This window comes from Ochlerotatus camptorhynchus, unplaced genomic scaffold (genome assembly GCF_037179485.1).
Source record: "Ochlerotatus camptorhynchus isolate MF236.1 unplaced genomic scaffold, CSIRO-AGI_Acam_v1.1 ptg000308l, whole genome shotgun sequence".
Classification (NCBI taxonomy): Eukaryota; Metazoa; Arthropoda; class Insecta; order Diptera; family Culicidae; genus Ochlerotatus; species Ochlerotatus camptorhynchus.
Window position 1 is genome coordinate 1,674,778 of NW_027040796.1, and position 27,199 is coordinate 1,701,976.

General features: G+C 40.3%; 1 protein-coding gene across 3 annotated transcripts in view; it reads right to left on the reverse strand.

Annotated features, from left to right (window-relative positions):
* LOC135707343 (matrix metalloproteinase-2-like) overlaps positions 1-27,199 on the reverse strand; it is a 961,657-nt gene that overhangs the window by 496,633 nt on the left and 437,825 nt on the right. The gene's annotated exons all lie outside the window — the stretch shown is intronic.

Consider the following 27,199-nt stretch of genomic DNA (forward strand, 5'->3'; position numbering starts at 1 on the left):
CGATTGGATCTTGAGTTGGTTTAGATTCCACGACCCCTTCGTCCACATCCAATGACAATCATATTTATTATTATACAAATAGTCGCATATGTTGATGACACGCAATAGAGAGGTGTAACCATTTACAAACTTTCAAAAAGCAGTTGAGAAAATCGCATTTGGATCGTACACGGCGAATGAGAACGACCCAAATTTGAGTTTAGTTCACTCATAATCGCCAAAAGTGCAGGAACTCAGCGATGAGTAAAATTTGTCTCGTGGTTTCCTGAGGAAATCCTAAAAAATCTGCCGGAAAATGAGGAAATTGACGAAAATTTTATTCAGTCTCGGAGTAGTACCAATAGACTGAGTGAATCCAATCTTTACTTTTCTCAAATTCGGGAATTTTTCCCTGGAAAATCCTGGTAAAACCTAGGAAAACATGAGGCAAATTTACTCATCGCTGAGTTCCTGCACTTTTGGCGATTATCAGTGAACTAAACTCAAATTTGGGTCGTTCTCATTCGCCGTGTAGTTTTGCGTTAATTTCAACTTGGATTGCAACAAGATGGTACATTATATGGAAAAGTTGCTAGAAGCTAAACCAGGATCCAAATTCAGGGCAATTTTTATTAAATCGATTTTACATCGCCCAGATTGCAATTTTCCAATAACCTGTCCAATCAATTTACAAACAGAATCAAAGTTTCAACGTTCAAAGTCCTCGACAGCAGCAGCAGCAGCAAGTAGAAGCAGTTGTCCGATTATGGTAATTCAATTGCAATCCGTTCATCCTTGGCTTCTGCTACTACTGCCATCCTACACCATTCCTTATCGTTTTTCTTCCAACAACGAAGATTAACGATATTCGATGCTTTTAGTCTCAGCCCGGGAATCATGTTTTCCGCCATCCCACCAACAAACCATTTCCGACATTTGCAATTCGTTATCCTTCCCGAAGCAAAAGATGACACCTGGACAGGCTTTGGTATATAGAAAAACGCCCAACATAAGCATAAACAAGCGAAGCGAAACACTAATAAATTTCGTCTCACATCCTCCCCCAGCCTTACCCGGGACACGTGTTCACTTCTTCTACCTAGGACTGCACTGTCTTGGCAAGTACCAAAAGTGTCAGGAAAAATTTAATCTTCATCATCGTGCTGCCCATTCGCCCTCCTCCCCCCATAGCCTCTCTGTGGTGGCAGCAGCATCGAGGCAAAATGGGGTATTTAAACGCCATCGTGACATCCGAAAGGCGGCTGCTGGCAGTGCTCTCAGTGTTGCCAGTGTCCACTGAAGCTGAGGATTTAATTCCATTACTCGACATCCATAAATAATATTCCTTCCAACCAACTACATATACCTACTACTCTCGTCGGAACGGACCGGAATACCGATGGTGCAGCAACGGCTGTTGGAACTCAGCTACAAGAAGGTGGAAGTCGTCTTTGTCCGGTTCCTTTGCATAAAACAGAAATAAAGATGAGCTGGTCCAAGGAGAACGGGAGTCAAGGTGAGAAATGACTACTTCCTGACGGGTTTTGGTTCTTCCTTGGATTCTTCCTTTCGAGCAGGCTAGGCTGCAATGGGATGTCCTTTTGCAATGGATGCATGGTTTGGGGATTCACTCGTGGGTAGGTGGGCTGCTGGGTGGATTTGTACCAATTTGAGGTTTCATAATTTATTTGATGAACTATTTGGAAGCAGGACATTTGGATTTCCATGATGTAATGCAGTTCCTTTTTGAGGTGGTTTGTTAGAGATATATTTTCGAATCTTCAGCTTGAAGTATAAACAATTACACCAATTTACTCAACGTTCTTCTGGCTTTCTTGTATTGACCAAATGGTTTAGCTCTATTTGCTCAAATTGCAAATTCAGTTTTTTTTTTTAATTTTCAAACGTCTATTAAAAAATATTTGTTGTAAAGGCTGGGCTGGTTGAAAAAGCAACTTTGTTATTACACTTTGGAGCACAGCAATATGTCCTATATTTATTTATTTGTTTATTCTTTGTTTATTACAATGTTTACTTACATACTATGCATTATTTATATAATGTTTTAGCTAAAGTTTTATTTGCTACTTGAACATAGTGATGTCAATAGTTCCACCATGCAAATAATACAGGCGCAACATTCGATTGATTGGGCTATTTTTAGTATAGTTTGTTCTGCACAATTTTTCAGAAAATAAATTCCGTGTTCTAAGATGTCGACATGGTGTGTAGAAGTTTAATTGTGCGAGAATTTGTGCCGAATCTGTGCGCGGTGAAATAATGTCGTTGACGAAGAAAAGCATTGCAAATTGGCGTCCAATTCGATTGACGTAAAGCCAATAAAAGAATTGTATTTGGACAGATTCCATGCGTTCTTCGTGTGTGGAAATGTATAGATTCCATACTATGTGGCAGTATTCCAGAATTGGTCTTACATATGTGGTATATAAGCTTAATAGTGTATGGATCATCAAAATTATTACTGAAGCGTTTAATGAAGCCTAGCATTATGTTTGCTTTACTAATGATAGTATTATAATGCTCTACAAGTTTAGAGCCTAGGAGTACGCCTAGATCTCTTACAATTTTGCATTTTTCTACTATTTGGTTGCCTAATGATATTCAAATATGCGGTTTTTCAATTTTTCTGCTAAATGCTACTGCATTTGCAATACATTTTTTTCGTTCAGTTGAAGTAAACTTTTACTTCACCAGGTGTTATATATATTGATTTCATTCTGGAATTCTTCTGCATCGCTAAAATTACTTATTTCCATGAAAAGCCTCATGTCGTCTGCATATATGTACAAGCAGATTTGTTTTTTAAGTATGTAGGAAATGTCGTTCTTGTATGAAATAGTGAGCCTAAATGAGAACCCTGGGGTACCCCAGAGGTAACTGAAATTGATTCTGAAAGTTTATTTTGAAAGCGTACTATTTGTTTACGATGTGTTAGGTATGATTGAAGACCAGACTCCATCTCATTTTCTAATAATGGTATGTGGATGCGGTCAAATGCTTTACTGAAGTCGGTGTTTAGCGCTTCAACGTGCTTGCCACTATCCATAGCGATAAGAATGATAGATATAGTCAAGATTCCTATACTACTGATGCCACTGGATTCCTATAGTACGGTCAATCCAGCATTAACGAATACAAGTACTATACCCAAGTAACACATAAAACATCTTTTTGAAAAAGAATTAGAACGGCTTGTTGTATAAATGTATTATAAGAGATGCAGAAAACATCCCACGTTATGTATGAGGTTTAAAGATGTTTTATTCATACTTCTTTGATTCAACATTTTCCAAAATAGTTTTCTTTTGCTTTTATCTTTAAATGTTATTTGAACGTGCATCTTACTGTTTTAATACCACTATAAAACTTGTCGTATGCAAAATCAATCCAGATTGACGTAAACATTGACGGTGCCATTGAACCATACTGTCTCTTCATGCATTGATTGACAGTTTCTTATGAGGTATTCGGAAGTTTGTTATAAAGAAAGTTGAAAATACTTTTTTATGACATCTCATAAATTAATACAACTGAAAATGTGCAGGTTGTCTTATAAGGAGTTGAAAATACGTTTAAATAACATTCTGGCAATTAGATGTACGCTTTGCTATTAACAAAACGTCTTCATGATGGATCGAAGGCGTGTTGAACGAGAAAACAATTTTCATGCCATTGGCAAGAACATGATAGATACTTATAACAAACCTTTCATCAAGCGGTGTTGGTCTAGTTAGGTAGTAACAAGTCTACCCCGCCAAGGACCAGAGATCGAATCCCATGCTCAAGTTTATTTTATTGTTTTTTTTTTGTCACTGGTTTTTATGATGTTTTCAAAACATGTTATAAGACCAGTATTTAGTTGTATAAGCTCCGCGTCTTGCGCTTTTTAGGTTATATAAATGTATTAAATGATGTATTTTAAAGTATTAGTGATTCTTTGCGTTAGTCATTACAAAGTATTTTCAACTTCTTTATGACAAGCCGTGTTACTTGGGTATGGGATTTGAGCTAATTGGGACCAAACACTGATTGTACGGCAATTTGAAGAGATAACTTCCTGATGTCTTTGGAGAAGTTGTTAAGCAGGTAGTTGACCAGCTTTTGGGAAGAATAAGTTTCCAGTAGGACACAAGTCTGGTCCTGTGGAAGATCCAGAACATCCGTAAAAGTGGTCAATTTATGAAACTGATTCCAGAGCTCCACGGTGTTTTCGAAACCACTCATATGCATCTTATCAGAATGAATTCGGAGTTCTGTTTGGAATATGGACTCTGGAGACTACGGGTTGAAGACAACCATTAAAGTGGATAGTTTTAGAAAACTGATCTCAGCACTCTGTAGATTTTTCAGAACTGCTCAAAGACATATTTTTTTCTATTTATTATCATGGATGATATCTAGGTGGTATTTAAGCATTTTATAATTTCTAGGCGCTTTTAACGGAATTTTTTAAAATTATTCCTTGAATTTCTTAAACTTCTATCTATTGCCTTTTTGGAGATCTTTCTTTGGAGTTACAAGCTAACGAGGAACTATCCTTAATGTTTATAATTTGAATTCATCACATAAACCCGTGGTCCCCAGCATAGTAACGGAAATTTACACTACTTTTTTTAGCTGTGTAGTACCCCTTAAAAACAGTTTTTTCCCTAAATGTGTTTGTTTGTTTTTTTCATATTTTTTTATTGTTCTAATTTTAAACACTCCCCCAAATCGAGATTATAACCAAGTTCGTTAAAATTTTGCCCAGGTGTTGGGGACCTGAATAAGCATTGAAAGAACAGTGAGGAACCCACCCTAATGTAAATACTTGGAAAAATGGTCATGAAAATAGCAAAACGTAAGAAAACATTGATGTACCTTGTTAGAAAATTCATTAGGCATCCGCTTGGATCCATCTATGAGTTTTACAGATATTTAACAGTAGGGTATAAGTTGCTGATCAAAATAACGTTAACATTATCTGCTAGTACCTTCAAAGTGTTTTTATGTTACTTCATACGCGAAGTTTGCGATTTTCAGAGTTGTTTAGAAATGCTATCTAACATGAAGCTTTAGTGTGATAATTTATTAGCTTAAGATTGATCTTAAGAAGAGGGTAGGTGGATAGTTCCGTTAGAGTACGGCAGTATGAACATTGAATATAAGTTGAAAATGAGCGAAGGGCAATTAATGCGACAGTACAAAGTCAAACGCACACCTTTTTTTCAGAATGTCTTCAACGTAACTATTCATCTACCCTCTTCTAAGATCATTCTCTAGCTATTAAATTATCACTCTAAAGCTTCATGTTAGATAGCATCTCCAAACAACTCTGCTAATACCTGCTAGCCTGCAAGATACACCCCTTGAAGATAGTGTTAATAAATGATAAAAACGGACGTAAATCCTTTACACAAAGACATAGTGATTTGTTTTGTTCAGCAAAAATCTGCATTCTTAAAACACTTACAAATTTTTTCAAAAAAAAATATATTGTAAAAAAAATTTACGTCCACCTGAGAGATATAAAATTGTCGTCTTGAACAAACTTTCTTAAAGTAACTTCATTTACAATGTTTCCATAGCTGTTCATCAACTTTAACAAGGCATACAAAAGTTATTTTTATGAGTCAATATCACCTCTAGAAGACATCAAAATGCTACATTCAAAAGTTTCGTCGCAAATGACCATGTCCTATTTTTTGGTTTCGTCCCACTGTGCAAGGGAAGCAGGGAAATAACTTACAAAATCATTAAGAATGCAGAACATTTATTTATTTTATTTTATTACTTATTTATTTTTTAAATTACTTTCATCTAGCTTGACGCTTTAATGAAATGTAACACGATGAGGAAAAGCCGTTTTAAAGCCAGTTAACTTTACTCGAATAATAAACAAATTAAATAAGCTCATGCTAACAAAATACATTATCAAAGGTAAGAAGATAAAAACTTAAAACTATGTCTATGGGTAATTAAACCTATGTCCAATGGAACGAAGAGCCATGCTGCGGTGGGCGATGCTGTATGCAAGCTCTCCTGATTGTCAGGCACAGCCTGTGCAATAAATCTTCTACGTTCCAATGAATCAAGCCCAAGGAGCTTGCATTGATGTTCATACGGCGGTAAATTCACAGGATCTTGCCATGGAAGACTACGAAGAGCATATCTCACAAATTTCTTTTGAATTGATTCAAATCTACTTATCCACGTGGTCTGATACGGACACCACACGATTGCATTGGATTCTAAAATCGATGCTCGATGTTAATGTTTGACGTTAGATCTTACTAAGGGGGGGGGGGGGGGGCTGGGATATAAAAATCGTACGTAAAAAGAACATTGTCCCTTAAACAGCATCAGAAAGACAAATAGTATAATGATTCAAATTGAGTCACATTTGAAGTGTCGTGGAAAATGCTTGGCACCGGGGCACCGTATATTCCGAAATTGTAATGTTTTCGTGAATCATCATGGTCGAGCATGAACATACAGTTTTGTTCTTTAATTCTCAGGCCACGCTTTACCCGGAAGATTTTTTTAATTGGAGGAAATCCGACTTCACTTCTCGTAAGGTACAGCGGGGCAAGTTGAAACGGTTGAGTTGCAAAATCAAACAGTATCATAAATCTGATATTTTTGCACCAAAAGTTTCGTAAAAGCGTCTTCTATCATAAAAAAATAATAAACTATAGTTTAGACAAAAAAAACTTACTATTTTATGAACATACAAATATGGTGTGTCCTGTGTCATCTAGTCCATTCACTCCGAAATTCGGTGACAGTAAAAACATTTAAAATTCGGACTTCAAAAATGTATCTAAATTATGAAATATCATTCATCTAATGCAATCTTGGACAATACACCATTTTCCACATTCAATACGTAACTTTTTTCCTAGCAACATCTAATGATTGAATTTACATTTTCAACAGCAGTAGTTCTAGCTTAGTATTGGGTACCAATTACTCGTGGTGGGCTCGAGGTTAATGGGTAACAATTTCTGTTGGAAGGAGCTAGGTAGAAAACTGATTTCTGAAGCCTCCTTCAGATAATACTCTCGTACGGTTGACCAAATCCTGGCTGGTCAAGTAGCACAGAAACAGGAGGATATTAAGACTGGGACACAATGGCTGGAAGTTGTTTGGAAAGGAGGGGATGGTCACATCAGACTATAACATCAGAAAGTAATTCGTAGATTGCCTGCATGTTGGGAAGATCACGGGTTCCCAATACATCTCTTACTTCACGGAAGGGTTGTCTACCTAGGCCCACTAGGGTATCCAACAGTCGTGCTCTGGAGGCGTCATTACACGGACAATACCAAACTGCGTAATCGATGTCATCATAACCGGTTCTACACCTACATATATTGCTGTCAACGAGGTTTATTCTGTAGAGATGTGCGTCTAGCGAGTAGTGGTTGGACATAAGTCTTGACATCACACGAAGGAAGCCCCGACTTACATCCAAACCTGTGAACCACGCTCTCGAAGAAACATTTGGAATAATGGAATGTAACCACCGCCCAAGAGAATTACTTGTCCAATCGTTTTGCCAACTTAAAAGAGAACTCTGACGTACTAATGGGAAAAATTCATCATGTGCAATTCTTCTATCATAAATCTCGCCTTGTTGTGCAACCACCTTAGCGAGACAGTCTGCCTTCTCATTGCCTGGGATTGAGCAATGTGAGCGGACCCATACAAAGCTAATCCTATATGATCTTTCGACCAGCAAACTCATCTGCTCCCTTACCTTTGAAAGGAAATAAGATGAGTTCCTACCTTGTTTCATCGACCGAATAGCCTCGATTGAACTGAAGCTATCTGAGAAGATGAAGTAATGGTCTTAGGGCATTAGACTGCCAATAAATGTATGGGAAAAATTTGACCATCAAATTTCGCTAACAAACCAAATACAAAATGTTTATTGCCTCGAAAAATGACCCTATGCTAAATTTGAGCTCAATCGGACATGATTTAGGGGTGGCGCAAACGCGTCAAAGTTTGACTTTTTTCACTCTCGAAAATCTCCCAAGGGAGGGGGGGGGGTACATGAAATTTCGGAAATCAAAAATTTTTTTGTTGGAAATCATCCCCAATACGAAGTTGATTGCTGCTAGCTCAGCAACATAAACGGAACAAGGTTCCTGAAGTTTCCGGAAGTCGGTTGAATATTCATTGAAAACACCGAAGCCAGTGGATCCAGCAATGCGTGATCCATCAGTGAAAAATCTTCTTTAAAAAAAAAATACGGGGAATTGAGATAGGTCGAAGTTTTTTTTTTTTTTTTTTCCTTTGGTTTGTTTTTTCCGTCGATCTTGTTTTCCGTGCTGAGCACCAATGCTACACGGGAAAAAAAGAGTTCCCATATTCGTGAACCACAACCGTGAACCATAGTTCATGGTGTATATTTGAGAAAATTTTGTTCTGGATAGCTGGCCGTGATTTTTAGTTCACGGTCCGTTCCCGTTTTCGGGAATGGATTTTTTCCGAGTACCGACGTGCCAGGAAAGCATCTCCCACACCTGGACCCTACCTATCGACCCATCAACTCATGAACCGGGGACCAACGGCTTTACTTCCCATCCGAAGGAAGGCGTGATCAGAGATGTTATGCCTCAGAACATCCCGGCGGCGCCGACTGGGATTGAACCCAGGCCTGCTGGGGTGAGAGGTAATCACGCTTACCACTACACCACCGGCGCCGTTCATAGGTCGAAGTTGATCTGGAACTCCTTGAATAGCCTGTTTCATGGAGAGATCATAGCCAATGGGGGAACTGTAATTTGTAAAGCATACACGAGGGGGTTATAGCACGCAAGGCTAATATCCGATGACATATAATTAAGATAGATTCGCACGAATCTAGATTGGATGCTCAATTCGAGCATTTCTTCGAAGTTTTGAATCACAAGGTTGTTACTGACACTACATTTAATCAATATTCTTAATGAGAGCTCCCAGAAACGGTTCTGCAAGTGTTTTACTCCCGCTAGAACCTCAAGGCTCATATTGTGTGGTGAATGCATACAGCTAAGGGCAATACGTAAACAACGATATTGAATGCGTTCCAATTTAATTAGGTTGCTCTTGCTTGCTGAAAGGGAGCAAAAAGGGCCATACTCAAGAACTGAAAGAATAGTCGTTTTATACAGTTTAATTAGGTCTTCCGGGTGGGGTGCTGACCATGTCCCCGAAATTGATCGTAGTAAGTTGATCCTTTGTTGACACTTTTGTTTCAAATACTTAGTGTGGGTACCCGAAGTGCATTTTGAATCAAACCTGGCTCCAAGGTATTTCAAGGTTAAAGATTGGGTAATGTCTCTGCCCAAAAGATTTAGACGCAGTTGGGCTGGAAACCGCTTTCTTTTAAACACTACCAATTCAGTTTTTTGCGGTGAAAACTCGATCCCTATATTGCTTGCCCTGAAAGACAGATTATTTAGGGAATTTTGCAATGGTCTTTGCAAGACTTCCACACGTGGACCTCTCAGGGAAACCACGGCATCATCTGCAAGCTGTCTAAGCGTGTATCGATGATCTAAGCAGTTATCAATATCTTTGACATAGAGATTATAAAGTAAGGGACTTAAACATGAACCTTGGGGTAAGCCCATGTAGCTAATTCTAGAAGTTGTCAGTTGACCTAGATTGAAGGTTATTTGTTTTTCTGACAGGAAATTATACAAGAAATTATTTAAAATAGCGGGTAATCCACTACTGTGCAGACTGTCTGACAGTGTGTTTATGGAAACTGAATCAAGGGCCAGTTGAATATCAGATGAAAGCATCGCTAGACAATCGTTTGTTCCGTTACTCTTTCGGAAACCAAACTGTGTATTTGAAAGTAGGTTGTTTGATTCAACCCAATGGTCAAGTCTTGATAGGATAATTTTTTCTAATAATTTCCTCAGGCATGATAACATAGAGATCGGACGGTAAGAATTATGATCAAACGCTGGTTTCCCAGGCTTTTAATAGCTATTACTTTAACCTGTCTCCATGCTCGTGGAACTAGGTATATTGAATTCCATAAATGAATTAAATAGGTTAAGTAATCGTCTTTTAGTGATATCGGGGAGGTTTTTTAGAAGTGCCATTGAAAATTCCAGCATTGTGAATGGTTCATCCAGAGAACCGTTACTTCAGGATGTAGTCCGTAAAGTTGGTTGTGCTGGTACAGAGTCTGGACAAACCTTTTTAGCGAAGTCGAATATCCATTGGGAGGAGTATTCTTTCTTTTGGTATTAATGGTTTGTTGTGATGAAAGGAGCTCGATGGCTTAGCAGTGACCGATTTTGCTTACTAAGCATAATATAATGGGATTCAATCCCATTTTTGAATCATTCCTATATATTTTAGTGCGCAACCTTGATTTTCCAAGGATGAATTTCGTTAGTTTCTTGGATCAGTTGCAATATGTTTATAAATTTAACGGTACAATTTTACAATTGTGTTGCTAAATTTTACATAAAATATCATAGGGACGACATTTTGTATGGATAATTCTCACTTTTTTTTAGGGATTTTCATCGTGGTTTTAAAGGATCACTTGGATGTTTTTAAGGAGTATATTTAAATGTTTTATGGTTCATTTCATAGTTAGGGCTGCCATGCGATTCCAGATCCTTAGATTGATGCAAATAATTAAGTTGTTTGAATACTTACTACTTGTGCATCTGGATTATGAATTGCATATCGCATTTTGTTACTCACCTGAAAATACAATAAGAAAAAAAGTGTTATTTGAATAACATCTACTAATTCGCACGTAATTCTATAATTATTCCATAATTAATGCGACCCCATCTGTTTATCATAACAAACTCAAATAATCCATAATCAAAATAAGCAGACATCAAAACGACATGTTAATCATCTCTGAAAGCACACATACACACATACATACACACACCATGATCTGCCACATCACATCGAACATCGAAAGCAATCTTCCGAATTCCGATCCTCACCTGCTCATAATAAAATAGTCCCGCTCGGTACTGAATATGATTGACCTCTCGAACGTAAACCGCGTTCCACCCCGTCGCATCCAATCGAATTATGCGCACTCACTCGTACTGATATGAATATTACCTACCACCCACTCACGATAATCAGGTCGAAACAATAACAATCAGGAAAATTGTGGACGGCTTAAAACAACAATATCAAATTGCTTCTCTCGAGAGCGTATGCTTTCGATGTCCTTCCCCGTCCGCTTGCTTATCTGGCTACCAATAAAATATGAAAAGGCCCTTCGACCAACCGGCCATCGAAAGGGTTATTGTTATTGCTGATTAATGTTCCCTGCCATGCTGCCATCAGGTTGTGTTTTTGACACACACACACGCACATCCACATGAATTCGAGGAGCAAAACCACAAAAATGGAATGTCCCTCCGTACCGTGCACGTTACACGTTGGTCCAAAGGTCCGATGCACCACCGTTTAATAAAAATGTAAATTGCTCAATTAATATTTTTATTTGATATATTAAAAATCACTTATCTGTTTGTAATGCAAATTGTTGCCCGTTCTTTCCCAGCCTCGATCCGCGTATGAAGAGTGCCCCCCGGTGGTTTTTCACATTTCGACCCGCGAGCGTAATTTTTCGCTCTTACAAGGGGCGAGGAACAATCGGAAAATCAGACCAGGTTGGAAAAATTCAAATTTCGTTCCACTTTGGCAAAGTTTTAATTAATTCGCTTTCGAAGAAATCGGAATTGATTAACGTTCCGAGGTGTAATTGGAGTTGTGCAGGTGAAGTACATATAGGATCAGTTGGTGGAGCCCTCCAAACGTCTATGCTGTTTTAACGGATCAAAATATATTAGCGTTAGGAAAGTTATCATACATTTGAACGAACGGCTATTTTTTAAAATGAATAACCTTATCAATTGAGTAAATTCAACATTTCATCTTTGGCATGTTGGTTTGAACCAACAACAACAATGTCCGATTTACAATACAATAAACAAATGGTTCTCGCTGCCATTATTTTCCCGACCAGCAAACAAATTCAAATTAGACACAAATCAAAGAATTCCGCAACCTTGTGCACAGACTAAAAGCCACTCAATTCATCAAAATGCCAAACATTTCGAGCACCATCTCACGAAAGGGTAGCACCAGGCCACGTCACACAAAATCGTAAAAGCCTCATCAAAAGCATCATCATCATCATCATCATCATCATCATCAACATCATCATTGGCATACAAATTGGGCTTCCAATTTTGCGGTTTTTTCCCCCAGGTATGTGCAGCCCTGCCCTGATCTCCGGTATTTTCAGCCTGCTTCCATGCAATTCATGAATTGATAAATATGACATCGTCGGTAATTAAGTGAGCGTTCAACAAAGCAGAGAATTCACTCTGTTTATGGAAAAGAAGGTGCATCAAAAGATTTGATTTGACAGCTAATTGAATGTGGCACCGGTCGGTTGGTAGTGCACAATTAGGATTGTGTTTTCCTCTGGATTCAGTTTTGTAATTTTGCAAATTGTCAGCATCAGCAGTCCCACGTGGCACCTCTCAGGATAGTCACGAGCGAAGGGAAATTCACGGGAACGCATTAACATTAGTAAGCGGAAGGAACATGAAACATGATCTAATTTTTCATTCGCATTTTCCGGTACACTTTTCATCTGCCACTAACCGTGTACCACCGTGGCGCGCTAATGGCACCGCAGAAACCGCACCAACCACCTCCGCCGTCCGCAACCGTCAGGGGGTGTGTTTCTAGGGTAACACTTTATCTTCTCTAGACTAGCAGGGGACCCTTGTAAAAAAGGTGGCAGCGGATAAATTTTCCACTCTCTGCCAACACCTGCGAGCAGAGCAGCGGAAGCCAGGACGGATCGCGTGGTAATGGACCAAGCAGGAAAATCACAACCAGAATAAGTAATAGCTCAAGATTTCCGGATGTCGCCACGGTTGGGCCCTGGAACACGCAGATTTAAGTCAGCGACGAAGATGTACAGAGATTTCGTTGTTGTGTTTTTTTTTTGTCTCTTGACACAGCAAACTTGCGCTCTGAGTAGACAAACCAGGAGATAGATAACAGAAAGTAAATTATGTTTTAAATTTATGTAAATTATAATTTTCATTCTCTATCGGAGCGCTGAGCGCTGATGCGGTGGGACAGGTGCGGTTTGCGGTTGGTGGGGCAGAGTTCTTAACGAGGTTTTGTTTTGCATTCAGTTGGGCGAAACTTGCAAAATAAGCACAATTTTTCGTATGCTCAACGGGAACATCTCCATTATGGTGCGCGGCGGAGTTCCGGCAGGTTGTGGGCGGTTGGTTGGAAAAGTGAGAAATTACTGTTTTGTGAAGTGTTTTGGAGGAATAATTAACTTTTACGCCACGAATTGAATTGATAAGCACGTGGGAAATTGCTCATAAGTACTTTGAAGCAGTGAGGGTTGAGAGGACGGGTGTATGAAAGTTTAGAGGTCAGCTGGAATGATGCGTGTAATTGAGTCAGGGTCATCGTGTTTTCTGCTTCTAAGGACTTTTTAAATAATTTCTAAAATCTTGTTAATGAGGAATATACAAAAATTCTTTACAATAGCATCTAAGTGATTAGGGTTGTCAGTACCGGACCCTTTTTGCAAGTACCGGTATTTCGGTACTGAGAGGTTCAGTACCGGTAATACTGGTAAATTATCGGTACCAAGACAAATAATTTACTTAAAGGAGCCCGTCCTGGTGTAGCGCTTCGCATCTATTCCTCTCACGTCCACGCTTTTCTAAATCCTTTTTCCCAGTCACGAATAACCTAAAATTATTAAACCGGCTTTAAAAAGAAATCATTTGTTTATTACATCTCCTGAACATCCTATTAGGCCGGAACAAATAATATTGTCACTCGATGCTCGCACCAGTCGAGGGAGGGGGGCGGTGGTATAAAAAATAAACCAAAAAATTATAACATTCAAAATTCGTTTTACATCACATCTAAACCGTATATTTCAAATGTTTACATTACTTCTTAGCCTTCGCTTTAATCTTATACTTCTTTGAAGCCATGATTTTTGACACTAATGCATAACAAGAGCCACAAATGTTTATTTATTTATTTATTGCACACCTTCTTCGACTACTTCGTACAGATTCATTACTCAAAACTAAAACTTGTTTAATCTAAACCTCTTATTCTATTATTAAACACATTTTCGGACCTAGTAAAATCATACTCATTACAAACATCATTAAAGGTACGTTAACATGAATTAAATCAGATATTGAATCCAAAGTTAGTTCTGTGGAATGGAATTGCCAGTAATGGGGAGTTACGAAATCTACGAGGAGGAATGTTCCATGGAATCCAATCCAGGAGTTCGGGACAGTCCACATTGCCGGTGATTAGGTCGAAGATGAACAGTCGTTGCAATTTGATACGCCTTACTGAGAGAGATTCCAAATCAATCAGCATGCATCGGTCTGGATAACTGGCAAGAATGACTGGATCATTCCATGGGAGCTGACGTAAAGTAAACCTCATGAAACTTTTCTGAATCCGTTCAATCGTAAGAATATGCGTACACACCAAAAAATTCTGAATTTTACTGGCGATGTAAACATCCATGGATGCAAACATTCATACATGTAAACTTCCTTTTCACGTAAACTAGCAGCTTGCAAGAAATGTTGCAAACAAAAGAGGACAGTTTCATACAATATATGGAATATTGCACGACATGTCTCATAAATTTACACGATCTATAATCTAAACTTGTATGATATATGACGCTCCATTTATGTGCATCATAGTGACGTAAATTTACACTGCTTTTTTTTAGCTGTGTAGTGTAAAATGGAGACCACACTGGGGAAGCATATTCTAAGATACTACAACCCAGCGAGCAGAATAGTGTCTCGAGGCAATAAACGTCGGTAAAACCAGAAGCATGACGACGAATGAAACCAAGCACAGTGTATACTTTGGCAGTTACGATGCTTATGTGTTCGCAAAACGTTAACCTGGAATCGATCGCGTAGATCGCAGATTGAGTTTACACGTTCTAGGGAATCCGGTCCCATGCAGTATGGATGAAGAGTAACGCTATTGCTGCGGGTGAAGGATATCACTTTGTTTTGAATCGAGATTTTCGAGGCCTTTCTGAACTTCGTCTGGAGAAAACTGGATGCATTGTAGATTTATGTTATGAGACGGAATCTGCTCGAAGCCTGCTTGACGTTGAACGGGTAATGCTTTACTAAATACGCTATCAAAGATATTAGCAAAGAGATTAGCTATCTCCGAGCATGAGCGAGAAACGAGAATTCAACAAGTCAATGTCGCATGCCAAATAGTCAAATTTGAAACATTTGTCCTGATCATCAAGTACGGATGGCATAACACTCTCGTCCAGTAGTAAGATTATTGGTGTGTGATGATTACACTAGTTTACAAAACAACATAAAAAGTGTGAACTTTAGTGGTTGACCAACGTTTCTAATGCAAAATCCTACGCTGAATTCAATGCCGTGGTCAGAAAAAATTAAAGTAGAGGCATTTTTGAGATATACAAAATTTTGATTTTTTGAATTTTGGACAAAAGTACGATTACTAAAATGTCAATATCTTTAGAACTAATGCACCAATTTTAAATCTTTTTTATGAAAGTGAAGCTAAATAAATTTTCTATCGTTCACTTGAATATTATGTCTTGATTAAAAATTTAATTTTGAAGTCATTTAAAAATTTACAGCATTTTTTTTAATTTTCCCTGCAAATTTTCCATAAAAATCTTGATTTAATCAACATTTTTAATGGGATAAAAAGATTCAAAAAATCATTCCATAATTTATTCTTAAAGTCCATTAAAAACTGGAGAAAATGAGCCTTTAATGGATGAAATCGGTTGGAAATTGTCGAAGTTATGAAATTTTTTGTAAAATCATGGAAATTGAATGTTCCAAGATTGGCCGTTGTCCCGCTCCTAGGTTCATGCACCACTTCCAGTAAGCCTTTCTGCGGACGTGTACGCATACGGTGCATTTCACTAACACTACCAGCTGTCACGCAAAATTAAATGGTATATTTTCAACAATATAATTTACGCTAGTGTTTGTGAGACCGCTCGGCGAGAACCTAACGCAACCAACTCAATTTGACAGCTATACGACAAAACGTGAATTCAAGTGTAAAAATGATCCTCAAAAGTTTTGTTACGCGTGTGGCAACTATATATTTACAAAATCGGTCAATTTCACTGCTTCGTTGCAAACTGCATACAGGCTTTATTTTAAAATTGATCCTGGAGACTTTGACGAACCGTGGATTCCAAAAGTATTATGTAGTTCGTTCAAAACGTGCTTGGTTAGGTGGATGTCAGGCGCAAGGTAAATTGATTTTTTGAATAACTTTCATATAAACAATTTATGTACAGCATGGTAGTGCTTTGTTCTTTCCTGATCGACATTATCTTACTTCATCTATTTTTGATAAGTGTACTAACTAACTTATTTGTTATCTGTCAGTCGCTATTTGTCCTTTGACATGCCCACCATATGGCGTCGACCGTTTTGTCATGCAACGGATTGTTATTTCTGCTTGACAAAAGTTAAGCAACAAGGACGTCACAAAACAGTTGAGTATCCACAAGTGGCTTCTATGACAAAACCTGTTCCACATTCCTGTTTATCTAAAGCGGAAACGAGCGCCCTCTGTTGAATCGACCGTTACAAAAAGTGAGGAGGAATTCAAGGAGGAATGCGAGGAAGACTTCGAGGTGGAATTGGAAAGAAACCCAAAACTGTTTACACAATCCGAATTTAATGATTTGGTGCGAGATCTCGACTTATCGAAGGAGAAATCCGAATTGCTGGCATCACGCTTGAAAGAACACAACATGCTGAGCAAGGACGTCAAAATTTCTAGTCACAGGAATCGTCACAAGAAATTTGACAAATATTATTCTACAAAGGACAAGGCATGTTTTTGCCATGACGTAAACGGCTTGTTTGAAGAGTTTGGTGAGCCATATGATCCAGCTGAATGGCGTTTATTCATCGATAGCAGCAAGTTGAGCTTGAAAGCCGTTTTACTGCATCAAGGGAATGAGAAACCTTCTATTCCATTAGCTCATGCCGTTAATATGAAGGAAACGTATGAATCAATGGCTCTTGTTGCGAGAGGCAACAGGTGGGCAGGGATTTCTTCCGTAAATTTAATATCAGAACCCAGAATTTAGGAGTTCGTAGAGATATTATAATTTTCGTTTAGTCCCCTTTCTGTAGTTGTTTTATTTTATCTGTTTTTGAGAGTACTGGCTGCAAGCGCGATTCCAACTTTGTAGGCTAGTTTTTAGGTTAGATAGTAGCACTATTTAGCAGTAGTACCCTAAAAGTAGATTAGGTAGTAATGTAAGTTCAAATAATAGTAATATTGATTACTTTTAAATCAAACTATATATAATTTAGTATTAAGCAAAACTTTTACACCGCACGGCTTTGTGTACTTTCTTGGCTTTATAGTCTTTGTTTTCCTCATCTGACATTTACCCCGATCGATGATAGACCTACCAAATTCTCGTTGTCATTTAGCCGTCACAGGCGATCGCATGCCAGGGTTGCTTTCGCTCGATCAAACGAGGGGCCTGCTGGATTGTGGAGATGCGCAGCCAACTAGGGATGGCCAACACTCCCCCCAGGTAAGCCGGACGTCTGGTCGGCTTGCTCCTTTCCGCGTCGAACATCCAGGACCGCCAGTTTGGCTACAGGGCGATCGTATATGCCAGTCGATGTCCTTACTGTAGCTGACCTGATTCGACCATCTTTGCCTGGTTGCGTTGCGGTGACTCTACCTTTCGGCCAAGAATTCCGGGGCAGGTTAGAGTCCACGATGATCACCACGTCGCCTCGGTCAATCGGCTTCGAATCGACGAACCATTTCGTCCGTCTTGTAATGTCCGGGAGATAGTCCGATAGCCAGCGCTTCCAAAACTGATTGGCCAGCGCTTGTGATGTACGCCAGTTTTGTTTGAGAAGGGCGCCACTGTCATCCAGCGAGGTAAACGGTTTCGAGCCATCCGACGACCCCAGAAGAAAGTGGTTCGGTGTGAGTGCAGGTGACGACTCGTTATCGATAGGCACGTGAGTGAGTGGTCGGGAGTTCAGCGTGCTTTCAACTTCCGTGAGTAGGCTCCTCAGCACTTCTTCGGATGGCTTCCTTGAAGGGCAGATGGCCATCAGATTTTTCTTCAGGCTCCGGATTAGCCGCTCCCAACTGCCACCCATATGGGGAGCCAGAGGTGGGTTGAAGGTCCAGCTCGTCTCCGTGGTTACGAATTCCTTCATAACCTGTTCGTAGTCGACTGCTTCTTGCAGGTTCTTGAGTTCACGGCTGGCGCCAATGAAATTGGTACCCCGGTCGCTCCGAATAGTCCTTGGAGTTCCGCGTCGGCCCATGAAACTTCTAAGAGCAATTATACATGAGCTGGTGCTTAGCGAGTTGGCCAACTCTATATGGATCGCCCGTGTCGTAAGACAGGTGACGATCATTCCCCATCTTTTCTCCGTTCTTCTTCCGATAACAACTTCCATGGGACCGAAGTAGTCAACGCCGACATGAGTGAAAGGGCGTGTGAAAGCAGCTAGCCGTTCCGCTGGGAGGTCCGCCATGATTGGAGGTTGTGGAATCGAGGACTCGTTTTTGCATCGCTGGCAGCCCTTCCTTGTCGCCGCATACTTAACGCGAATGCGAGGAATGACGTACTTTTGACGAAGTTCGTTCACTATGGCTTCGTGGTTTTGATGGTGGAATTTTTCGTGGTAGTGGGCGATTAACAGGGAGGTAACAGGGTGGTCGTTAGGAAGGATCACTGGGTTCTTCGTTTCTTCGGTGGCGTACTGGCAGGCGGCTATTCTACTCCGCATTCGCATTACCCTGCGATCGTCTAACCAGGGTGTCAGCTTGTATAAACGGCTGCTTTTAGGAAGGGTTCTATCTGGTGTATCACTGCGGTTGTTCAAGAAGAAGGCTACTTCATCGGCATAACCTTCTAGTTGAGCTAGGCGAAACAGAAAACCTTCAGCAGCATACAGTTCGTCTCTAGATAGCGGTCCATTTTCAGCTGGCTTGTTTGTACTCCTTCGACGGCAGTTTCCGACAAAACGGTGAACGTAAGCAACCACATTGATGAGCTTCTTCCAGGTAGAGAACTTCGAGACGATAATCATAGGATCGGACAAGGAGAGATGTGCCACGAAGGAGGGTCGTAACTCGTTGTCTGTAGGATCTGACTTCGACGAGACTTTCGGCCAATCCGATTCGCTACGGTAGAGAAAATCGGGACCTCTGAACCACCTGGATTCGGGAGTAAGATCAGGTTGTGTATCCCACTTGGTACCATCATCTGCAACGTTTAGTTTTGTCGGTACCCAAAACCAATCTTCCGCTTCTGTAACGTCGAGTATTTCACTTACACGATGTGCCACGTACGTGCTGTATCGTCGATGATCCGAATTGATCCAGCTGAGCACGTCACGAGAGTCGGTCCAGAAGAATTCATGATGTATCGTAGTCTGAAGGGTTTGCGTAACCGACCTTGCTAATCTAGCACCTATGAGAGCTGCTTGCAGTTCCAGTCGTGGGATGGAGTGGAACTTCAGGGGGGCCACCCTTGTCTTGGCTGCAACTAAAGAGCAGCATACGACGCCATTGTGTTCGAAACGGAGGAACATGGCGGCTGCTATACCGTTTTCGCTAGCGTCTACGAACATATGTAGCTGTACTTTACAGTCACTGGGGATCATCGAAGATCGAAGACACCGTGGTATTCTGACGCTTTCCACCTGCGGCAACACTTTCAACCATCTGGCCCACTTCTCGTACAAGGAATCGCCGATTTCTTCGTCCCATTGAACTCCGGCACGCCACACTTCTTGAAGAAGAATTTTCAAGAACATCAGGAAGTGAGAAATCAGTCCAAGGGGGTCGAAGATAGTCATGAGGACTTGGAGCATCTGACGTTTTGTGGGTCGACAACGACCGGTGAGCAGATCGGGATTGTAGCGATTCCATCCGATTTTGTATACGAATTCGTCGGCTGTTGTGCACCACCACATCCCTAGCACTTTCTCGGTAGCCATCGGTCCCATCGACATATCCATGTTCTTCTCCTTAGTACTGCTTTCGCTCAGCGCGTTTAACACCTGGCGTGAGTTGCTCACCCAATTGCGTATTTCGAAGCCACCTGCAGAATGTACTTGCCGAACCTCTTGCGCAAGGCGAATGGCATGCTCAGGCATCTCGGTGCTAAACATCGCATCGTCCACGTAATGCCGCTTCTTTATGACATCAGCTGCCTCAGGAAACTCTCCAGCAAACCGGTCCGCGTTAACATTTTTTACATACTGGGCACTAGCTGGGGAGCAGCTGGCGCCGAATGACATTACATTCATTACGTAGACCTGGATCTCGCCAGTCTTGTCCGTCCAGAAGAACCGCAGACACTGTTGATCTTCCAATCGCATAAGGATCTGGTGAAACATTTCCCGTATGTCCCCAGTGACGCCGACCCGGTATTCACGGAATTGCACCAATATTGCAAAGAGTGAACACAGCTGATCGGGACCTGTTAGCAGCGCAGAGTTCAGGGAAACGCCAAATACTTTCGCAGCTCCGTCCCAAACAATCCTTATTTTGCCGGGTTTATTGGGGTTGAAAACTGGAAAGATTGGCAAATACCATACTTTTGGGTAGTGTTTGTTTAACTCTTCATCTGACAGTTGGCGAACATATCCCTTAGCCAGATAATCAGACATCTTCTCATTTAGAGCACTGGCTAGCTCCGGATCCTTCTGCATTCGCTTCTCAAGGCCGTAGTGTCGACGTAATGCCATTTCTTTACTATCTGGCAGACGAACACCATCATAGCGCCATAGTAGTCCTGTCTCATACCGGTTACATTTGAACTTGGTTAGAGATCGGAGAAGTGAGACGGCTCGTTGATCGTCTGTTGACAGCAGATCTTTGCTCGTTTTCATGATGCCTAGACTGTCCATCGAAAAGTATTCCTTTACCATTTGATATACGTCTTCGTCGGATTGATGGCTGCACTCGCAAGCGTGGAACGTATAGTGGACAAAGTTTGAGGTATTACTAGTATCACATCCCCCGCATATTGTCCAGCCAAGTCTGGTTTTGACGGCTATAGGTTGTTCCAAACTTCCCTCCTTACTTTTCAGCACCAGGCCAACTGAAGCGTGCTTCAGGCCGATGAGGATTTGTGGACGAACGTTCGTATAGGATCCGATCGGCAAATTCCGACAGTGTGGGTACTGTTGCGCAATCTCCTCCATTTTGAGGGACTGGTATGGTAGTAACAACTCTTTCACCGTTCGAACTCCATTAAGTTGGTACTCCTTAGCGTGGTTCTGCGTACCAGTTATTTTCAGATCCACTACGCGAGAGCTATTCTCGTTGCGCTCAGTACCACCTGTCCAACGAAGGCAGAGCGGGTTTATAGGGCCATTAAACTTCAGTTGGTCAGCTAGATCTTGGTCCAACAAAGTCACAGCTGAGCCCTCGTCGAGGAAGGCGTAAGTTTGGACAGCTTCACCGTTTCCGTACAGAATAACGGGAAGATAGCGGAACAGTACGGCATTTGCAGTGGACTGGTGGGTGTTACATCCATGTGCTGCGCTGGGTCCAGCTTGTGGGGCTGCGGGTAGTGCTGTAGTTGCCGGGTGGCTCGATGCAGGGTGTTGGGATCTGTTGTCGTTATGGAGTAGCTCGTGGTGATAGAACGCACAACCATTTCTTCCACATGGCTTCGTGTCACATCTCCCTTCGTGGCGGCGGAGACAGCGGCGGCATAGTCCAAACTCCCTTACAGCAGCCCACTTGGAATCTCGAGAGAGTTGAAGGAAACGTTTACAGATCGATGCAGACTTGCATCTTCCATCACATACGGGGCAGCTATCGACGCCTGGTGTTGTCTTTTTAGAGCTATCACCGTCAGATTTGTCCTTCGAAGATTTCGGAGAGTTCCCTGTATAGCATTCGGAGTGAGTGTGCAGGAAAGTACTGGTCTTCTTTGACGAATTGGTTGCGATTTTCGTTGGACAGCTTGGCTGTACTATGGCTGGTATCGTTAAAACACTCGCAGCCTCGGCGAGCGAGAATATCCATTCACCAAATGTTGCTAGGTTTACCCTTGGAAGTTGTAATCGATATCGGGCCCATTCCAGCTTCAGGGTAGGTGGTAGCTTGATTACTAACTGGTGGAGGAGGGATACATTATACAAATTTTCATCTAATCCACATGCATCTACGGTTGCACAAAAGTTCTGCACCTTGACCGCAAGATCCACTAATGCCTCCAGCTTATCCTCCTTGATCGTTGGAATTGCGTTTATTTTCACGATCAATGAATGAATGATCGCTTCAGGCTGACCATACAGTACTCTTAACGTGTTCATTACACTTGACACGTTCGTTGGGTGCATCAAGCAGCTTTTAACAGCTTCGTACGCCTTTCCCTTGAGGCATTTCTGCAAGCGGATCATGTTTTCCTCGTTTGAGTATCCACACATAGCGGTGGTTCTCTCAAACGTTGAAAAGAATATCGGCCAATCCTCAGGGTTCCCAGAGAAAGGAGGAAGATCCTTAGATACAGCTTGTCGAGCAGCGAGTTGGCTATGCGAAGGAGGACAAGTATTGTACCTAGTATTTCGTTGAGTTCGATTAACCGAAGCAGCGGAAGACGTATGCTGTATTCCCGTGGGGAGGAGATTGGGGGCTACCCTGGAAGAACTTCTGACACCACACAGCGGAGAACTGTTTGGGTTTCTCGGACCTGATCGACTAGTGATCAATTGACGTTGGTCTGCATATGGTCCAGAATGTTCTGGTGCACTGATGTTGTGATCTACCCGATTGTGTCCTACAAGAACTAACCGACGGTTTCCGCCTGCTGGGTTCGGATGAGCGGTGGAGTGTCCATCAGGATTAAATGGTTCTGTTGCACCTCCAGCTACGTTTCCGTCAGCCACCTGGTCGTTTATTTCTTCGACCCACTTTCTCACCTGGCTGCTAGATTCGCTGTGGCACGAGCTTGTCCGGTCTGTCATTTGCTCTAACAGCTCGTACTTATCCTTCAGATAATCACGGAATTTATCGGCTTGCGCTTCTTCGAAGGCTCGTTCCTGCTCCAACTTCAGTAGCTGCAACTTCAGTCGTGATTGTGATGACACCTTGGAAGATGCTGGCCTTTGGATGGATTCCTTCGTCTTCACTGAATGCGCTTCCTCACTGGCAGGTGCTACTACCACCTTTGGCACCATGTTACGTTGCTCCTGCTGGCTGTTTCGATCCACAGAAGATGGTTTGGAGTTTCTCGTCCGTTCTTCGATGACACTAACCTTAGAGCTGACATGTCCTTCTCGATGATTCGATGACGAAGACTGCAGCTGAGTTTCCTTGGCAGTTTGGCACTCATGACAAACCCAGCTCTGGTTTTCGACTTCGTTAGTAACGCCCACACACGCAAAGTGGCTCCACTTATCACACCCATCGCATTGGACCATGTCCGTCGTATCAGGATTGTCGGAGTCCTGACACGTACACGCTTGGTTACAGATCTGATCATTCTTGGACGATTTACCCCGACTACCACGATTACCACGGCCGTGCATGATTCAATTCGCTTGCGTAAACGAAAATTATAAAATGTTGCGAGAGGCAACAGGTGGGCAGGGATTTCTTCCGTAAATTTAATATCAGAACCCAGAATTTAGGAGTTCGTAGAGATATTATAATTTTCGTTTAGTCCCCTTTCTGTAGTTGTTTTATTTTATCTGTTTTTGAGAGTACTGGCTGCAAGCGCGATTCCAACTTTGTAGGCTAGTTTTTAGGTTAGATAGTAGCACTATTTAGCAGTAGTACCCTAAAAGTAGATTAGGTAGTAATGTAAGTTCAAATAATAGTAATATTGATTACTTTTAAATCAAACTATATATAATTTAGTATTAAGCAAAACTTTTACACCGCACGGCTTTGTGTACTTTCTTGGCTTTATAGTCTTTGTTTTCCTCATCTGACATTTACCCCGATCGATGATAGACCTACCAAATTCTCGTTGTCATTTAGCCGTCACAGGCGATCGCATGCCAGGGTTGCTTTCGCTCGATCAAACGAGGGGCCTGCTGGATTGTGGAGATGCGCAGCCAACTAGGGATGGCCAACAGCTCTATTGCTCAATTTGATAAATTACAATCAACACAATTGAAAAATTTGTTCCGATCTTAAAGTGGTTGCCATGTTGACTGGATTGCAACAGGGATACACAAAATATATGTGTTTTTTGTGTAAATGGGACAGTCGAGCTCGTAAGGAACACTACGTCCGAAAAGATTGGCCAAAACGGGATAATTTCACAATTGGTAAAGACAACGTTAAAAATGATCCTCTTGTGGTAAAAGAACACATAATACTTCCACCACTACATATAAAACTTGGGCTATTCAAAAATTTCGTCAAAGCGTTGCAAAAAGAAGGGCCGGCATTCCAGTACTTGAAATCAGTATTTCCAAATTTATCTGACGCAAAGATAAAGGAAGGTGTATTTGTTGGCCCACAGATCAAAAAACTGCTCAATGATTCCGCATTCAATACAGTTCTGACACCAGATGAGGAAGAAGCGTGGAAATCGTTCCAGCGTGTTGTCAGAACCTTTTTAGGAAATTTCAGAAGCCCAGATTATGAGGAAGCCGTTGATGAATTGCTCAAAAATTATGAGAAAATAGGTATAAATCAAAAATATTGTGTTTGTTACATGTAATTAATTTCAAATCCTTTTATTTCACTGAACACAGGTGTGAATATGTATGTCTTTGAAGATACATTTCCTATATTCTCACATGGATTTTTTCCCGGAAAATCTTGGTGACGAGAGTGATGAGCACGGCGAACGTTTTCACCAACAAATGAAGATGATGGAACGTCGTTACCAAGGGTTTTGGGATGAAGCAATGATGGGTGACTATTGTTGGTTTCTGATTCGAAAAACAAGTTCAAAACATCGAAGACAAAGTCATTCGATTCTCAGTTATTTTTAATAAAACCTTAATAAATTTCTTTTGTATCAACTCGGTTTTAAATCCTGATATGCCTTAATCAAATTGATATGTAGAGAAAAGAATCTCCCATGAAAACTTTACATGCGATTTGGATGCTTACAACGACACCTAGAAAAGGAACTCTAAAGCTGTTGTATTTCAGCAACATTTTTAAGTGTTTTACAAAAATGCTCATAACTTCGACAATTTCCAACCGATTTCATCCATTAAAGGCTCATTTTCTCCGGTTTTGAATGGACTTTAAGAATAAATTATGGAATGATTTTTTGAATCTTTTTATCCCATTAAAAATGTTGATTGAAACAAGATTTTTATGGAAAATTCGCAGGAAAAATAAAAAAAATGCTGTAAATTTTTAAATGCCTACAAAATTAAACTTTTAATTAAGACGTAATATTCTATTGAACGATAGCAAATTTATTTAGCTTCAATTTCATAAAAAAAAAATTTAAAATTGGTGCACTAGTTCCAAAGATATTGACATTTTAGTAACCGTACTTTTGTCCAAAATTCAAAAAATCAAAATTTTTGTATATCTCAAAAATGGCTCTACTTTATTTTTTTCTGACCACGGCATTGAATTCAGCGTAGGATTTTGCATTGGAAAGGATCATCACCTTACCGAGTTCAAAAATGCTGTAAACTAGTGTTATCGGTACCAAGACAAATAATTTACTTAAAGGAGCCCGTCCTGGTGTAGCGCTTCGCATCTATTCCTCTCACGTCCACGCTTTTCTAAATCCTTTTTCCCAGTCACGAATAACCTCAAATTTTTAAAGCGGCTTTAAAAAGAAATCTTTGTTTATTAAATCTCCTAAACATCCTATTATCTTGATTATTTAAAATCATAATATGCGAAGTAAATGCAACATATCGTCACTCAGATGAGAACGAATTTGAGTTATTAAATTTCCTGCCACAGAAATAGTACAAATTAAGCAAAGTTTTCATAAATCTGGGCTTCGCCATTTAACTTATTAGACTGTCTTTAACTACTTTGCCTTCTTACAAATGATGGCTTTATTATAAGATTATCGAAAACATCGTCATCTCCTCTATCCAAGTTTGATAATGACTTCCCAAGTAACGACTATGGTTCATCAGGGTTTTGTAGACCATGATTAAGCCACGATGAAACTTGCAATGTAACTTGGGTTATTTATCACGTCCTCGTCCTCGTTTTTAGTATCTCATATCCAGAAAGTAAAGCATGTTCAATCTTGAAGATTAGCAAAGCTAGCGGTAGAAATAACGCTTTTATCAGCAGTCTGCAGTTTATAGATTGACAGTTGATCTGAGTGCTTATGGAAAGTCAGTGCCGAGCACATCACCTACTTTTTCACTTTTTGGTTCGTCTATACTTTCACACTTTCACTTCTGTTCTGTGCAGCATGTTGGCTCACAACGTTTTATAAAATATGTCGAGCTTGGTTGTTCGAGATGTTTTATAAATTATTTCTAAATCATTACTCGTTGGCAATGCTACAAAATTTAAAAAAAATTAAATAAGCTTTTGCATTTTTAAATAACCAGTACCGAAAATACCGGTATTTTCTCATGCCAGTACCAGTACATATATTGATACCGTAAAACGGGGTATCTTTGCTAATGCGGGTAACTTTGATAGTATAATGTAAAGATAAATTAGAAACATTGGTTCCATATTGTAGCTTAGGGTATTTCCGTTGATATCGTATATAGTTTTTATATAGTATGTGCTCCACATTTTACAAACATATTAAAAAATAATTTTCGTGTTTTTCGCCTGTTTGAAAAAGCACTCAAACCATCACTTATGAAATGTATTTCCGATGTAACCATCACAAATTAAATGTTGTATTCTTATTGCTTATGATGTTTTCTGATTATATACTCATTCTAACTTTTATATATAAAGAACTAAATTGTTTGAATTTAACCCATTTTATTCTACATTTATCGAGCAATATCAAAGTAACCCCAAATCAAAATACTGATGTTAGGTCACACAACTAAAAAAATTGTGCAAATGCCTTAATTTCCGTTAAACATATTACTAACGAATTAACTCCTGGATCCTCAGTACTTGTTTAAAAAATATAACATTTGAAAAACATTCAATGCTGTAAAACATATTT